General features: G+C 43.2%; 1 long non-coding RNA gene across 1 annotated transcript; it reads left to right on the top strand.

The window, feature by feature from the left end:
* The first annotated feature begins 8,118 nt into the window (after positions 1-8,118).
* LOC134351438 (uncharacterized) lies at positions 8,119-17,906 on the top strand. The gene is made up of 3 exons (XR_010019150.1): positions 8,119-8,191; positions 15,628-15,751; positions 16,708-17,906. It is a non-coding gene; the product is annotated as an uncharacterized LOC134351438 (long non-coding RNA).
* Positions 17,907-19,068: the final 1,162 nt, after the last annotated feature.

The raw sequence follows: 19,068 nt of genomic DNA, 5'->3' as shown, positions 1-19,068 counted from the left end.
GCCACGTATAGTAATAGGTAACTCAATAATGTAGCATGTGGCGCGTGGCAAAGTGGTTAAGACGTCAGTTTAGTGATCTGAAGGTCGCCAGTTTGAGCCTCAGCTGAGGCAGCATGTTGTGTCCTTGAGCAAGACACTTAATCACACATTGCTCTGCGATGACACTGGTGCCAAGCTGTATGGGTCCTAATGCCCTTCCCTTGGACATCGGTGACGTGGAGAGGGGAGACTTGCAGCATGGGCAACTGCCGGTCTTCCATACAACCTTGCCCAGGCCTCAGTCAACATCAAAAATCGATGGACAGCCAAAGAAGAAGAAGATTGTTGCAGCTCGTGGAGCTGCTTTCTCACAGTTCCAGTGATCTGGGTTCAATTCTAACCTCTGGTGATCTTGTGTGAAGTTTGCATGGTCTGCCCTTGAGCCCATGGCTTTCCCAGAGGTGGACTAATATCTCTAAATAAATTAAAAAGATCTTTTCTAAAAAGTCTATCATTGTTAAAAATGTGAGTTTTTTTGTCATGATTCAGTTTGTCAAGGGTATCAAAAAAAACAGAGAGGGTAACTTTTTTCCCTGTGCAAGGTTTTACAAGAATGGGTCAATCTGAAAACCTCCCTCACCCAATAGTATTGGAATAATAACTGATTCCATGGAACATTCAACGTCCAGGGGAAAGGAAACACTGTACAGTTCTGAAGTCTAGTCAGCAAGTGGCAGGGGTCACTTGATCGAGTTACAATTTGGAAGGCCAGCTCATGTATTTAATTTTTCTTTTTTTTAACCTAATTGACTGAATAGGAAACAAAGTTTTGAATTTTTAGTATGCGTTTACTGAGTTACATCTCAGGCAGGTCAATGGAAAGACAAATGTAATGAGACATGAAGACAGTAGAGGCCTCAGCCACTTTCCATGCAGAACTGGCTTCTGTGATTGACCATAACCTTCATCTCTTAAAATCAGTGCCTCATTACTTATTGTCAGTACTTGACACAAAGAACTAGTTTGAGTTTGACCTCTTGACATTTTCTTTCTCGTTCTGGTTCAAGAAAAAGAAATCTACATGAGTGTGCTCCCTCTTCACCCTCCCCCTTCCCTCTTCTTCAATTCCCTACTTTGGCCCCCTATGACCTCTTCTTTTCTCCTCACTGGCCAATCACCCCTCTTGGTATCCCTCTCTCCTCTCTTATCAGGTTCCTTCTTCTCCAGCTCTTTACTTTTTCCACCTATCACCTCCCGATTTCTCAATTCATCCCGTCCACCACCCACCTGGCTTCATCTATCACCTTCTGGCTTTTCTCATCCCCCTCCCCCAATTTCTTATTCTGCCATCTTCCCCCTTCCGTTCCAGTTCTGATAAAGGGTCTCAACCTGAAACGTCAACTATTTATTCATTTCCATAGATACTGCCTGACCTGCTGAGTTTCAGCAGCATTTTGTGTGTAATGCTCTGGATTTCAAATCAGAAGAATTTCTTCAGTTTATAATCTACGTGCATTTCTGTTTTAAACCGTTAGTGAAACAGAGAAACAATGAATCCTGAACAGCTGGAAATATTAGTGCCTAAAATAGATTCTTATGAATTGAAAGTACAGTAATAGGTAACTCATTCATGTGGCTCGTGGAACTGCTTTCTCACAGTTCCAGTGATTTGGGTTCAATGCTGATCTCTGGTGATCTTGTGTGGAGCTTGCATGGTCTGCTTTGAGCCCGTGGCTTTCCCTGAGGTGGACTGATATCCATCCACCTTCCAATGACATGCATATTAGTGGGTTCATTAGCCAAATTGTCCCTGGCAAGCACCTGGAGGGAATGAACGGGAATGTGGACTGAATAGTTTACAAGGGTAAGTTAGTGCTCAATCAGATAACATAGAGTTGATGGGTCGAAATGGTCTCCTCCTATATCATCAAGGAAATATGAAAAAAGAAACAATGGGAGAGCTATTTCTGGTGTTGTATGGAGTGACAAGAAACGGTCAATCATTTGACTTGTAATATAAGGGCCTTATCTTAGCGGAGTTCTTCCCAACATATTATGCAAATACAGCTTCTTGATATCCATCCCCATTTTACTTTAACATCACTTAAAGTCATAGGGTCATGCAACACTACAGCACAGAAGCAGGTCCTTTGACCCGTCAAGCAGGTGCCAAGCTATAAATCTGCCTAATGCCATCGATCTGCATCCGTGTGCCATATCCCTCCATACCCCTGCCTTTCACGTACCTATCCAAATTTCTCTTCAGTGTTGAAATTGAACCCATACGTACAATTTCTGCTGGCAGCCAGTTTTCACATGTCTCACACGCACAAACTAGGTGCTTCTTACTTAGATGACATTGATTCCACCCCTTCACTGGGGCATATAGTTAAGCTGCAATCTGAAATGCCTTAATGCATTACTTAGCAAACCACTACAAGAAAAACACAGACACTTACTCTAACAGAGGACAGGCATTGAATGGAGAATATGGCTGAGAGCTTATGTGTTCAGGAAATGCTCACGACTGCAATGTCAGGCAGTGCTATCCTGCTTATCAATAGCAAATGCTTTTGTGCTGGCCATCCGAGCTGAATATGTTTGCCTGTGAGTGTGGACATGCATGTTTGTGTCTGCACATAAGAATGCATATCTGCTTATGTCTGCTTTTCTATAGACATGAGTTTCATGTGTGTGTGTGTGTGTGTGTGTGTGTGTGTGTGTGTGTGTGTGTAAATACTGCTGGCTGGAAATAAGCTCAAGGAATGGCCGAGGAAGCGGTGACCTCACCGACTGTCCTAAATTGTGCATCGGCTACAGATAAGAAAGCTCTTAAACTATCTATCTGTTGACCCAGAACAAGATGTCACACTCTCGGCTTCTTTGTAAACTATTAGTATGCCCTCACATGCTATGCATGTAGATTAAGCAGGCAGACGAATGTGATGGTTTAATGCAATTTCTTTTAATGACTATCTTCATTCTATAATAAAACAGCCCTCATTAAACAATCCTTTAGCGTCAGTGTTGCCATATAATTAAGATGAACTTTTTGGTACAATCTGTTCCAAGTTTTTAGGAATGTAACATTTCTTTCCCAAGGCACGAATTCACAGTGTCAGAAGACCATGGATTCAAACTCCACACCAGAGAATTGAGTGCAAAATTTATTTTGACAGTTCAGCGCAGTACTGACAGAGCAGCACAACGCTACAAAAATGGCAGTGTGGAAATTCATCTCACGTTGCAAGTGCTAAATGCACTATAATCCGCATATTGTGCTCTTCCCTGCAGCTCCCTGCACTGGTGTCAATAGAATGAATTTCAGGAGCAAACAACATCACGGTTAGCACAGCACTATTATAGCTCAGGGACTCGGAGTTTGGAGTTCAATTCTGGCACCGCCAATAAGAAGTTTGTACCTCCTCCCTATGAATGTGTGGATTTCCTCACGGTGCCCCGGTTTCCTCCCACATTCCCAAGATGTACCATTAAGTAGGTTAATTGGTCATTGTAAATTTTCCTGTTATTAGGTTAGCATTCAATAGGTGGGTTGCTGGGCAGTGTAGCTCATTGTGCCAGAATGGCCAGTTCCACACTTTACCTCTAAATAAATAAATAAAACATGCTGAAACTCGGATCTCAAACTTCACTGTTGTAGATCAATACCTTTACAGGTAGTGTCATGGTGGGCACTGGCAACAACTGAGTCCAGGTGCGGAGGAGCAAGAGGTTATATTTACAAAGTCCAACAGAGCATTGATGGCATGACTGAGCACTGCTGTGAGACAAATCATTCTCAACACAATCAATTCTTCAGCCCTGTGAAGAGCTCTAAATGGGAGTCCACTATAAATAATCATAGAACGTGGAAACCCCATGCCAATCACAATTAACTGAGAGGGTTAAATAGAAAGCACAAGGGCTTAACAACTCTAGTTATGACAACAATTAGTAAATATACGTGCTGGAGAAACCTAGAAGCACAACACTCAATGGGATGCTGCAGAGGCATGCAGGGCTCATGACAAGAGAGTTCAGAGAGAAGAGTGAAGCCTAGAGAGAGAGAGAGAGAGAGAGAGAAAGGGACGTGGGGAGATCTACCTGCTGTCTGGATTAGAGAGCATGTCTTATGAGAATAGCTCCAAGTTCAAAGTTCAAACTGAATTTATTACCAAAGTACATTATCATTCATTTTCTTCTTGGCATTCACAGTAAATACAAAGAATCACAATAGAGTCAATGAAAAGAATGTACATAACAAATACGGACAAACAACCAATATGAAAGACACAACAAACCATGCAAATACAAAATTTTAAAAAGAAATAATAATAATAATTAAATAAGGAATGAATAATGAGAATATTAAGCATTCTTCGCAGTGAATCCATAGGTTGTCCGAACATTGTTGGGGTGAGTGAAGTTCTCCCCTCAGGTTCAAGAGTTTGATAGTTGAGGGGTAGTAACTTTTTCTGAACCTGGTGGTGTGGGTCCAGTACCTCCTTCCTAATGGCAGCAGCAAAAAGAGTGCATGGTCTGGGTAGTGGGGGTCCTTAATAATGGACGCTGCTTTCCTGCTACGCCGTTCTGTGCAGAGATAGGCTCAATGGTGGGGACGGTTTTGCTGGTGATAGATTGGGTCATATCCATTGCTTTTAGGTTGAATGAGTGATGGCTTTTGCCTTTGGAGTAAAGGAGATGAGAGTGACTTTATGAAGGTGTACAAGATGATAAGAGGTATAGATTGATAGGCTGGCCAGAGACTATTTCCCCAGGGCAGAAATAACTAATACCAGGGAAGCATAATTTTAAGGTGACTGGAGGAAAGTATGGTGGTGGGGTGGGGGTGGATGTCAGAGATGGTGAGTGTGTGGAAGGCCCTGCCAGTGGTGGTCATAGAGGCAGACACATTAGGGGGTTTTAAGAAACTCTTGATTAGGCACATGGATGGTAGAAAATTAAACGATTATGTAGGTGAGAAGGGTTAAATTGATCATAGAGTAGGTTAAAGGTCAGCACAACATTGTGAGCCGAAAGACCTGTACTACGCTGTACTATTCTACATTCTATATTCTAAATAAATGTTTTGTGTTCAGAAGCAGAGAGGACTATAAACACGAGGAATGTGTTTAAATTATTTTTGTGGCACGTTGCAAGAGGGATTGCAGATTTTTTGCTCAGTCAATATGTGGTTAGGGTCTTAAGCCCAGTGCCGGAAAGGATAGCAGCGGCAGACCGTCACATCTGGACGAACATTTGAAAGGATCGACATGATCAAGATGGGCCAAATAGCCGCTTCCTTGTGCTTGCAGTTCAGTTACTGAATGCTCCTTTTCTGGCCTGTGAGAGGATTTCTTACGGACACTCCACCACTGAATGTTACAATATTGGTCGTAGTTTATATATTTGAAAGTAGATTGTGCGGGTGGTTTGTACTGTTAAACACGTATTGCGAATTCCCAGCTTGTGGATAGCTGCCGCGCCCGAGTGAAAGAGCGCAGGAGGTTGTGCGAGCGGTAGTGATCAACATTTAACAGGGCAACTGGGCGAAGAATTCCATTCTCCTTGACTTAGATGAGTGCATTCTAGTACACTGTTACGAAGAGGTCTGTCTCACACAATCCTGCCGTAATTCAGCGTAAAGAAAAATCAGCCGCATTAAATGTTGTCGCACCAATTTTCTATGTTGATCACTGTTCAGATGGTAGCCCGAATAAAATCTGTCCGCTATTCCCCCGTAACTTTCTACATTTCTTTAAACAAAATTGTTATAGCATATCAGTTGAACCAACCCTTCATTTCAAAGGGACCAGAAAGGACAAAGCGAACGGGTCTCGAACGCGTGACGCCAGAGCAGAAATAATGTTACAGTTTCACGAATATAGACGGGGACTTGACTATCTTAATCCCCAAACGACTAAAACACTGTCCATTTTTCTTCGTCGTCGGAGTTCTACGTGTCTCCCAGATTCCCGTCCAAGCATCAGGAAGGGTGTCAAGGCATTATGGAACAATTGTGTTCTTATTCACTATTTCAGACATGGGGATCTTCGTTGTAATTCTGCCTAATTCAATCCTGTGCCTCTATTGCAGAGACCAGCCCTGAGTCGGCCAATGTTTCTAGTATAAAACGTACAATTTCAGCGGGATACAAGGGTAGAAACTCGAGAGGAAAGTTCTGGGTATCGTTTCTCTTTGTCATAACAGTCTCTTGCGAGTAGAATAGATTATCGGGAGTGGGGAGCGAAAATTATTTCCACAATGCATCAGAAACAATCCTAATTTATCAAATTAAATCAAACGCTTTAATATGAACACAGCTTAGAACAGTACAGCACACCTTCATCCCACGATGGCACATTAAACCAAACCTATCTGTCCGTACATGATCCATATCCCTCTAGTCCCTGCACGTTCACGCGCTGCCAAATGCCTCTTAAACGTCACCATCGTGCCCGCTTCCCCTGGCAGTGAGATTTAGGCACCTACGACCCTCTGTGTAAATAAAACTTAACCTTAAACTATGCCCTCCCGTTTTTGATAGTTCTACCATGGGGAAAAGACTGACTAACTGCCCGTCTACGATGTGGTTATGCGTTCAGAATTGTAGCTATATGTATCGTTGCTTATTCTCTTTAAAAGTGGAGGCTACCACCAGTTAATATCTCCATGGAATCTCTTTTGGCGGGATTGAAATTAATTCATTTCTATTATATTCAAAATTGAGAAGTCACAACTGCTCAACGAATCACCAGCACCAGTCTGCCCGCCGTCGAGGTCAGAAAGGTGCCGGAAAGGGCCAATAACATCATGAAGGGTCCCACCCAGCCTATTTGTCCCACGCCCATCGGGGAGGAGGCTCCGAGGCATCCACGACAGAACGATCAAACTCAATATCAATTACTTTCCCCAAGTAGTAAGGCTGATCAACACCTCCACCCACTAACTCCACCACTACTTTAGTATTTCCTGTCAGTCATCTTCTGCATTAGCATTCCTATGCCTGGCGTCACTTTATGGATATGCAATCAATCTATGTGCATTATATATATACAATTTTCCTCTTTTATTCTTGTGTTCTTTCTGATTTTTGTGCTGCATCGGATCCGAAGTAACAATTATTTCGTTCTCCATTACACGTGTGTATTGGAAATGACATGAAACAATCTTTCATCTTCAATATTCCCTTCTCCATTCTTCGAAACTGCTTTGTACAAATGGATTAGTGTTTTCACTGAAATGTTAACCCTAGAGAGATGCCAATAAAACAACCATAAAGTTCTGGGCTAATAATGTTTACGGTGATGAACCTGCCACGAACCGTGGTGTTTTGGGGCAGGTCTAAAAATAGCTGCCTTACAACCTCCGCAGTAAGCAGTGTGGAAGAGTATATGTCCGGGAGAGTGGACCATGTAAAACGACTCCCAATTCTTCGCCTACAATGTTGTGCTCGGGAGCCCCTCGCGAGAGAGAGAACAATGGGGGAAATCGGCTCCAATTGGGACACCCGGCTGATGTGACATCGAAAAGTCTGTGTCCGCCGACCCCACGTCCAGAGCAACCCCAAAGTAAAGACATAACGAAATCCGACAATTTCACTCATTTTTAAGCGGCATTCCCAGAAGGGCTCTGACACTCTAAAGCCCGTTGAGCGGAATAAAGAGCACTTTTGAGGAGTGGTGCTTAATACTGTAACATCCTCCAGACCAAAGCTCTTCATCAATTAACCACGCTAAAATAATTACTACGTACATTAAAGAATAATATATTACAAGGCTGTGGCAGGATTTAGCACTTCAGAAAGCACCGAGTCCCCTGTCCCTTCTGAGTCTTGACATGTTAACTGGGCAGCAGCTAATTACATGTCAAAAATTCATAAGCACTGTTAAATATTGCATATCTGAAGCAGGCGTTCCAGTCACTGAAAGGGGGGAGCGTGTTTGCATTGAAGGGGCCATTGCATCGGCACAGCAGGCCAGAAAACCAAAGCAAGTGAGGGAGAGAAAAAAATAAAAGAGTTCTCCTCTTTTAAAAAAAAACCTTCAGAGAAATGTGCTATTGGAAGTCCTTGGTTACATATTCCAAGCAGCTCATCTTAATGCATGCTGAAAATGAATTGAAAGTGAAGGGAGTGGAGCCGACTCTCAGCTTGCGGAAAAGGTGGGGAGGAATAGAAAAAGGCAGCTCTCCCATCAAAGGACAATGACAGGTAAATACTAATTTGCGATGCATGCACAATGAAGATGACATGCCTCTTGACATGAGAGTGCGGGCGATAATGAAAGCCACTCTATTGTGGCATCTGTCATCAGTGCTTTTTTCATTCCTTTCCCTTTGCGATTGGAAGCAAAGGATCAGTGATGCTCACTGGCAGCTTCCTCCTGTTTGAACCATTACAAAAGATGTGAAGTAATGGGAAGTTTTTTTTTTGCATTATGCTAGTCGGAGTTAGTTGTTTTTTTTTGCTTTGCCTGTTGAAATGACAGCTTGAGCGGATAGGCGCTCATTGCCTTGACAACTAAAATAACTCAAAAGAGCAAACCAGCAAATCATTAGACATGAAACAATCATGATTCTCCGTATATAAATAATAATAATAACAATAGTAACTCCTCGCAGTAATTGATTACTGACAAAGACAATTATGTCTTTCTTAAACGCGAGCGTTTGCGAGAATTGCAACGCCAACTGGAGATTCTGTTATTAAAAGCGGGCAGCCCGAGTGCGAGGTGGTGGGGGTCAGGGGTAAAAGTTCCTTTCGGTGTTCTCTGGCAATTAAAGTCGGCAGTCAGTATCCGGCGGATGAAAAAGCGGGCTGGAGAAGGGAGCTAAGCAGATTCAAGGTGATGTCAAAAAGTTTGCAAGATGGCTATAAAAGAATGCACGTTGCGCCTTGGATTAGGTGCCGCGCTGTTTCGGCGTGGGCGGTGCGGTCTTGAGGAGCGAGACAAAACTGCAGGCTGAGGAAGAGAAAGGGCAGGTGAAGCTACACTTCAACGCTGTTGCGTTTCCACTGTGCTCCCTTTGAGGCCAGCCGCCATGGTTGTACCCAGTGACCTGTGGTGGCTGTGATGCTGTCGGATTTGCTGACTGCGAGATTCTAAACAAACGAAAACCTCAAGCTCTATCCGATATAGATAGCTACGGTACCCTCGCCAATGGGAGGTCGTACTGTAACTACGGAATCTTCAAAGACTTGTTCACTTGCCTGTTGGCCCTGTGCCCCAGGGCAGTCAATATCCACCACATGTCCTTGCAGAGTTCAATATGTCACTCCACATCCTGTAAGCAGAAACACTTACCTCAGTCTCCCAGACACAGAGCTGCACTGAGTATCACATTGATATTCCTTTACATGGAGGCTAATTTCCAGTACTTGGCATGGTATCAGATGACAAGCAGCCCAGGAAGAAATGTAAGGGTTTATGACCTGCCAGGGACCTCTTGTTCAAGGCCCTTATTACTTGGCAAGGCAATCTTCGCAGACTGTTCAACACACAGGAGCACTGGGATTTTGATTCCTGGTTAAAGAAAACTTGGAAAGTGTTCAATTTATTTCCAGCATTAGGTTCCTTAAGGTTGTCAAAGCCGGGAGTGGTAACAGGGACAAGCTCCCACTGTCTATTAAATGCTCCCAATGGCATGTGGCTCAAATAGCCTCGGACAACCAAGTTCAGCTCCTGGCCTTCACCTGTGGTTTAGCTACAAAGCCTGACAAAATCGTTTCTACTGACAGGAGAAGTGGCAAAGGCATGTTACAGGCACCTTAAAACCAGTCACTTCAGGCAGATGGGGCTCATCAGCCGTGGTTGGTACCTCATCTGAGAGAACAAAAACTCCGATCTCAAACCTCTGCCGCCTTGTGGCGATACCCATTCTGGGGCAAGACTTTGGGAGCAACCCCCGAGAGAAAAATTTGGAACTGGGTGTCGCTAGGACAGTCCTGCATTGAGTTTAACACTGACTGGTAACTCCCACGACACCGCTGGTGCCAAACTGTATCGGTCTCTACCTTTCCTTTGTGTTCATCAGATGCATGAAGTGGTGGAGCTTGCAACATGGACAACAGCTTGCTCTCCAAGTTGTACTGCCCATGCTTGCATATCTCGACAGCAAGGATGCAAAATCCATGGTCGACCCAGATGGACAGAGGCCTTACCTCACTGTTTCTACTGCACTGTTCAATACCTCACTAATACCATAAATTGGTTTAATACATAGAGCGTAGAATATTGTAGTACAGGTCCCTTGGTCCTCAATGTTGTGCTGACATTTTAACCTACTGTAAAATTAATTTAACCCTTCCCTCACACATAACCCTCCATTTTTCTACCATCCATGTGCCTATGTAAGAATTTCTTAAATGCCCCTAATGGTTCTGCTTCTACCACCATGCCAGGCAGGGCGTTCTATGAACCCACCACTTTCTGTGTACAGAACTTACCTCTAACATCCCCTCTGTACTTTCCTCCAATCACCTCAAAAGTATGCCCCTTTTATTAGCCATTTCCACCCTGGCTATCCACTTGATCTATGCCTCCTAAATATCCTGTACACCTCTTTTAAGTCACGTCTCATCCTCACTTGCTCCAAAAACATGTTTCCATATGTCCAAAAATTTTAGTCAGCAAGTTGTATATTTTGTCTGTCTGATGAACAAAAGCATCTACAACAACGGAAATATCAGAAAAATACTTGACTGAAGTTTGTCAGAATGTGAGACTCACTTTCATCTCATGTTCTCAATATTTATTGCTTATTTATTTATTTTTATTCTATATTTGCACAGGTTGTTGTCTTTTGCACAATGGTGGACTGTCTACCTGGTTGGGTGTGGTCTTTCATTGATTTTATTACGCAAGAAAACAAATCTCAGGGTTTTGTGTAGTAACATATACTGTATGTACTTTGATAATAAATTTACTTTGAACTTTGCAGTAAAGTTTTCTTCCTCTTCCCTCTTTGCTCAGAACCTGGCCAGCCCACTAGTCAACCTATTTAGTGTGCCCAGGGTCACAGATGCTGTTCCCTCAAAGCTGCGCGAGTGTGTAACCGCGCAGTATCTGAAATGCTCCATCTAGTCCATGCTGAATTATTATTCCGTCTAGTCCCATCGACCTGCACCTATTCCATAGCCCTCCATACTCCTCCCATCCATGTACCTACCAAATCTCTCTTAGCAGGTCCGGCAGCATCTATGAAGAGGAATAAATAGTCAACGATTTGAAGAGTTTCAGTGTGAAACATCAACATAGAACATAGAACAGCATAGTAACAGGCCCTTAGGGCTGAACCAGATTGAAATCAAGGCTGTATCCACCACTTCCGCTGGCAGCTCGTTCCAAGATCTCTCCACCCTCTGAGTGAAGAGCTTCCTCCTCATGTTCCCCGTAAACATTTCACCTTTCACCCTTAACCCATTGACTCTAGTTCTAGTCTCACCCATATCAGTTTAATAACGCACCACCAGCCATCCTCGGTGGGAAGCTGAGGAGCTCAATATAAAGTAGATCTGGCCACCAGTTCAATGGCATTTTGTTTCACTACTGCTTCCACTGGCATGAACATCCATCTTGTTTCTGACTTCTGTGTTGTGGCACGAAAGTTTGGAAGTCAGGGAGAGCTAACCTGTACTCTGTGAATAGACAAAGGATTTCCCAAACAAATGTGGTCGAGTGGTTCTCTGCCCCAAGTATGTTTGGAAACTTTTAATTCTTGGTACATTGATAGCACTGCTTCAAGAACAAAGTGACATTTTAACAGCAGCTTTTATGAATATAAGCCATCTACAGAGAACAAATAGATTCCTTTCTTTTACTTTTTTGAAAGGATCAAAGTACATTTATTATCAAAGTACCTAAAAATGATACAATCTCGAGATTCATCTGCTTACAGGCAGCCACTAAACAAGAAACCCAGAAGAACCCAATTTTAAAAAAGGCCAACATCCAAAATGCAGAGGGAGAGAGAGAGAGAAAACACAGATTGTGAAAACAATAAAAATCAGCAACAGCATTCAGACTGAAATTGAGACTATAGACCCAAAGCTGTGAGCAGCTGGAGAAGGCCCATAGCCACAGTCTCAGTTCATCTCTAACATGCTGGTGGAGAGAGTTTTATTTGGGTTTTTAGTGCTGGAAATAGTTACATTCCAACACGACTCATTAGCGAGGCAGCCGTATGGTCGCATTGTTTATTCCAGGGACCAGCTGATTGCGCTTATGCCAGACGGTTTAGTAAACAGAGCGGCGGACACCCCAGCTGAAATCTGGAGGAAAACACACAGAGGATGCAGAGGGGGATCAAAAAGGCGAGGAAAGAGGACCGGGTCGAGACAACAGAGACTTATAGAGAAGAGGAGTGCTCCACTTGGACTGCATGTGGACATACCTGACCAAAACTTTTCCATGGAGGGCTTCCAGACCATGCAGGCTGACCAGAAGTGCACTGAGAGTGGTAAGCGTAAAGGAGTTCGGGGCTTGCTGTTCTGGTTAACAACGGATGATGCAATCCTGGTCATATTGCGATCAAGGAGCGTGTTTGTAGCCCAGATATTGAACTTTTTGCTGTTGGACTCTGGCCATATTCCACCAAGATACAACGCTGGGCATCATGAGAGGTTGTTACTGCCTGTGGTCATCGAACTTTGCAGCTCCTCCCATGGAAGGTCAGACACCTTGAGCCAATAGGCTGGTCCTGGACTTATTTCCATCTGGCATAGTTTACATTTTGTTGTTTGATTGTTTGTGGTTTTTGTATTTCTATATTTATGCTCTATTCTTGTTTGGTGCGGCTGTAATGAAACTCAATTTCCCTCGGGATCAATAAAGTATGTCTATGTCTATGTCATCACACAGCGGGGCAAATCGCTGCAAAGCTTGCAGATACAGAGCCTGGAGCAGACGAAGCAGTCTGATAGCCTCAGTGCCTTGGAGAGAGGAATAATAGTCATGTAAAAATGAGCAGAATTGGCCTGACCCTCGCCTCCAGTCCCAGCACTGACATCCATAAGTCAATTTTGTCTGTAAGTACGAAAGTACACAAGCATTGTGTCAAATGGTAACCACAGCTCCACAGTATTTTGATGAATGGAGTTCAAACACATAAGATAGATAAGAAAGAATAATTAATAAAGTATAAGAGAAACAAAAAAATTAGAGACAAAATGTTCTGCCATTCATAAATACAAATGTATGTATGAACATTGGCCCTTTAAATTTAATAATATCACGAGAACTCCCTCTATATTTAGCTAGTTGTTTAGTGCAGAATAGACCCTTCTAGCCCTTTGAGCCGTGAGTCCAGCAACTCTTAATTTAACCCTAGCCTATTCATGGGCCAATTTACAATGACCTATGAACTGCTACGTCTTTGGACTGTGCAAGGAAACAGGAGCACCCGGAGGACACCTATGCACTCACGAGAAAAATGTATGAACAGACGGCACCCAGATTGAACTCTGAACTCCTACACTCTGAGCAGTAATGGCATTGTGCTAACCACTATGCTACGAGTGTCCGTGATGTGGTTGTTCATAACCCTGACACGTTCTGTATTAGATTAGATTAGATTAGATTATGAGAACGCTCAGTCCTCGTTTATTGTCATTTAGAAATGCATACATGCATTAAGAAATGATACAATATTCCTCCAGAGTGATATCACAGAAATCATGACAAACCAAAGACTAACACTGACAGAACCACATAATTATAACATATAGTTACAGCAGTGCAAAGCAATACCATAATTTGATAAAGAACAGACCATGGGCACGGTAAAAAAAAGTCTCAAGTCCCGATCGACTCCCGAGTCCCCGAAAGCAGGCGGCAAAAGGGAGAAGCTCCCTGCCATAAACCTCCAGGCACCGACAGCTAGCCAATGCATTGGAAGCACCGGACAACAGCCAACATTGAGTCCGTCCATCCGAAAACTTCGAGCCTCTGACCAGCCCCTCCAATACAGCCTCCCAAGTGCCATCCTCTGCCGAGCGCCTTCAACCTCGCCCCGGCCACTGAAACATGCAAAGCCGAGGATTCGGGGCCTTATGCTCCGGAGATTCCGGTTACCACACAGTAGCAGCGGCAGCGAAGCGAGCATTTCAGAAGTTTCTCCAGATGTTCCTCCGTACTCTCACGTCTGTCTCCATCAATGCAGAATTGTGCACATTCCCCTACTTGACAGATTACAGATATCATTCACCGGAGAGGCCGCGCGCGCTGCATTGTGTCTCCATCTTCTCCTCCTCCTATTAGTAGTGATATTCACAAAATCCAAAGTCCTTGACATCCTCGTTATGTGTTGTATGATGTGGGTGATCATGGTCTATGCCCATGATTGTTCTTGGCAAACTTTTCTTCGGAAGTGGTTTGCCATTGCCTTCTTTTAGGCAGTGGAATTACAAGGCGGATGACCCCGGTCCTTATCAATACTCTTCAGAGATTGTCTGCCTGTAACCAGGTCTTGCGATATGCACCAGTTGCTCATACGACCCTCCACCACCTGCTTCCATTGCTTCACGTGACCCTGATCGGGGTGGGGGGGAGGATTTAAGCAGGTGCAACATCATGCCTAAGGTTGACCTGTAGGCTAGCAGGGAGTACCTCGCACCTCTGTAGGTAGAGACATATCTCCACCCTGCCATCCAGAAAGTGCATTACAGCCAGTGAAATGGGACTTAAGTGCTGTTACTGTTCTAACACTTACAGAAAGAAAGATCAACTAATAAAAGTACAAATATAAAATTAATTTTTACAAATACTTTATAAAAGGTCTTCTAAAAGCGAGTCGCTATCAGTGCTGGCCTCTTGTGTAAGTCAAAGGCTAAAGTCCACACAATAGGTTCAATTCACTGGAGTTCAGTTCTGGTGTCCTCTGTAAGGAAATTTGCACATTCTTCCTGTGGGTGCGTGGGTTTTCTGTGGGTGCTTTGGTTTTCTCCCACAGTCCAAAGACATATTCGTTAGTAGGTTAATTGGTTATTGTAAATTGTCCTGTGATTAGGCGAGGGTTAAATAGGTGGGTTGCTGGTGGCACGGCTCTTTGAGCCAGAGGTGCCTGTTCTACATTGTATTGTGAAATAAATAAATAAATAGATATTCAGGAACACTCTCGTAGAGTGTGAATACCTCAATTCTGTCCCATTCTGATTCTACAATGTAGGCTTAGCAAACATTCAGACAATATCAGTTCTCTGCTTGCCAGGTTTCATTCTTCAAAACCTTTTTTGTGCCATGGACCAATTCCATTATACAAAGGGTCTATGGACCCAGGCTGTGAATCCCAGCTTCAAACAGACCTGAAATGCACAAACCTCTGTTTTTTGTTCCTGCACTTGATCGTTCACTGGCACTCACTACTAATCTATGTGTTGTCTGTGTCCTCAAGGTAGATTTGTCATTTTGCAAAGTTCAGGATGCTTTGAAGTTCAGCTGGTGATAATAATAACCTTTAAGTAAAATGTTTTATGGGGGTCCATGGTTACGGTAATGGACCAGCAGCTCAAGCTTCATAATTTTGAGTTGTGAGATTGAATTCAATAAATCTGGTCATTTGCATTGTAAAATGATCACAAAGATGACTTGACTGTTATGAAACAATCTATACCATCTATAAATCTGCTGACGATACAACCATTGTTGGCAGAATCTCAGATGGGGCGAGAGGGCGTACAGGAGCGAGATATACCAGCTAGTGGAGTGGTGTCGCAGCAACAACCTGGCACTCAACGTCAGTGAGACCAAAGAGCTGATTGTGGACTTCAGAAAGGGTAAGAGGAGGGAACACACACCAGTCCTCATAGAGGGATCAGAAATGGAGAGAACAATTTCAAGTTCCTATGTGTTAATATCACTGGGGTCCTAACCTGGTCCGAACACATTGATGCAGCTATAAAGAAGGCAAGACAGCAGTTATATTTCATTAAGAGTTTGAGGAGATTTGGTATGTCACCTAAGTCACTCACAAATTTCTGCAGATATACTGTGGAAAGCATTCTATCTGGCTGCATCACCATCTTGGTTGGGGGGTGGGTGCTGGGACGTCACACAGGATAGTACTAGGCTGCAACAAGCTGTAAAATAACTCAGCTCCATTGTGAGCACAAGCCTCTGTAGTATCCATGACATAGAAACTTAGAAAACCTACAGCACAATACAGGCCCTTCGGTCCACAAAGCTGTGCCGAACATGTCCTTACCTTAGAGATTACCGAGGGTTGCCCATAGCCCTCTATTTTTCTAAGCTCCATGTACCTATCCAGGAGTCTCTTAAAAGACCCCATCGTATCCGCCTCCACCACTGTCGCCGGCAGCCCATTCCACGCACTCACCAGTCTCTGCGTAAAAAACTTACCCCTGACATCTCCTCTGTACCTACTTCCAAGCACCTTAAAACTGTGTGCTCTCGTGCTAGCCATTTCAGCCCTGGGCAAAAGCCTCTGACTATCCACACGATCAATGCTTCTCTTCATCTCATCATCAACGAGCCGGCCTCAAAAGGACCCCCATTACCCAAGATATGCCATTTTCTCATTGTTACCATCAGAAAGGAGATATATAAATATATATATATATATTTAATATAACTCACAGTTTTTTTTCTATATTATCATGTATTGCATTGTGTTTCTGCCACGAAGTTAACGAATTTCTTGACATATGCCGGTTACTGATTCCGATTGTGATTCTGGTTCTGAAACTCAAACAGGTTCATTAATATCTTTCAGGGAAAGGAATTTACTTTGCCCCAACTGGTCTGGATGTATTCCCCATCACACAATTTGTGGCTGGCTTTCAGGTATTGGATTTCCATGGCAGGTCTGCTGATTGCCCGCTGTAACTTTGTCATGAGATCCACACACCTCTGAGAGGAAGCATCGAGTTACACCAGCTGTCTGAAGATCTCCTGCTGAATTTACCGCTGATCAGGGAAAGCCTCACCGAACCAATGGAATGAATGTCCTCAGGGGATCTGGGGATATATAATAAATATTACATTGCCCAATGTCACATACATTCTCAGAATAAAATTTAGAAAATAATTGGAATATCTTTACAAGCTGTTTAATAGCTTATGAGATTCTGAAGTACAACAATTATACAGCCACTAGATTAGTAATGAAATAGGCAGGTTGAATAATAGAGAAGGTGAGTTTAAATCTTGGTTGGCAAATTTACCCTCAGTTAATGAAATATATTTTAAAAATCTAGACTTTAATAAATGCAAAGGTAGTGTGGCCATGAGAAGGAAGCTCTCCTCATCTTCCTTCTGCGGCCTCAGTGTGACTCTCAAAAACAAGATACAAAAACACCAAGACCATGATTAGAACCAGAAAACACAGACTAATGCTTCAAAGAGGAAAGCCTTTATCAGGTTGTTATTTTAAAAATTACGGCAGATATGAAATTTGAAGTATCTTGCTGAATATCTACAACATCTTATTGTGCTTTATATTGTACTGTTATGGAGCATGTATTGGAAACAGCAAACCCTTTTGACTATATTTGGTGATAGCGTTTGAATTATCCACTTTAAACAAAAGGAATACCTTTGAGTGAAAAAGAACATGTACATTAATTAAGGATGCCCTTTGTCTTTCTCTGTTTTGAATGACTGCAGGTTGAGATCTTTTTCTCAAGATTTTGTAATGCTGTCCCAATACTATGCTATTGATTTATTTGACTTCAGGTTCACAGATTCTGCCAGAACAGGAGACCAGAAATTGATTGGACCATGGTACTGTAGTCCTGAGTCTCAACTTCTTCTATGCTCTCTTCATTTCTGGCCACCAACCCTAGTTCAGTGGGGAACGTCGAAGTGCACCATACACATGGGGCATCATAATCTGATTTATTTTCATATTTAGAGGTACAGTGTGGAATAGGCTCTTCTGGCCCCTCGAGCCAGGCCACTCAGCACCCTTGATTTAACTCTAGCCTAATCACAGGACAACTTACAATGAGCAATTAACCTATTCCACGAGTCTGTGGTGGCCAGTGCTATCACGTTTGCTGTTGTGTGCTGGGGCAGCAGGCTGAGGGTAGCAGACACCAACAGAATCAACAAACTCATTCGTAAGGCCAGTGATGTTGTGGGGATGGAACTGGACTCTCTGACGGTGGTGTCTGAAAAGAGGATGCTGTCTAAGTTGCATGCCATCTTGGACAATGTCTCCCATCCACTACATAATGCACTGGGTGGGCACAGGAGTACATTCAGCCAGAGACTCATTCCACCGAGATGCAGCACAGAGCGTCATAGGAAGTCATTCCTGCCTGTGGCCATCAAACTTTACAACTCCTCCCTTGGAGGGTCAGACACCCCGAGCCAATAGGCTGGTCCTGGACTTATTTCATAATTTACTGGCATAATTTACATATTACTATTTAACTATTTAGGTTGTATTACTATTTATTATTTATGGTGCAACTGTAATGAAAACCAATTTCCCCCGGGATCAATAAAGTATGACTATAACTATGACTATGACTATTAACCAGTACATAGAGACTTGGAGTCATACAGAAGTTCAGCCCAGAAACAGGACTTTTGGCCCATCTAGTCAGTGCCATAATCATTTAAACTGCCTATTCCCATCAATTTGCACCAGGACTATAGCCTTCCATACCCCTACACCATCCATGTACCTATCCAAAGTTCGCTTAAACATTGAAATTGAGATTCCACTTATGATGGCAGTTCATTCCACAACCTCAACATCCTCTGAGTGAAGAAATGTCCCCTTAAACTTTTCACCTTTCACTCTCACCCATAACCTCTGGTTGTAGTCCCACCCAACCTCAGTGGAAAAAGCCTGCTTGCATTTACCCTTTCTATGCCCCTCATAGTTTTGTCTTTGGACTGTGGGAGGAAACTGGAATACCTGGAGAAAATCCACGTATTCCACAGTGAGGATATACAAAGGATGCTGGGATTGATCTCTGAACTCCGATGCCCCGAACTGCAGCACTTTGAGTACCTTCATGGTATTCTCCAGTGCAATTGCTTGTGCTCCCACCATCTTTTTATTTTACCTCACTTCCATGCTTGAAAATGACAAATGTTGGCAAAGATTTGATTTCATTAG

Source organism: Mobula hypostoma, chromosome 1 (genome assembly GCF_963921235.1).
Source record: "Mobula hypostoma chromosome 1, sMobHyp1.1, whole genome shotgun sequence".
NCBI classification, from domain to species: Eukaryota; Metazoa; Chordata; class Chondrichthyes; order Myliobatiformes; family Myliobatidae; genus Mobula; species Mobula hypostoma.
This window is presented reverse-complemented; position numbering and strand designations above follow the sequence as displayed.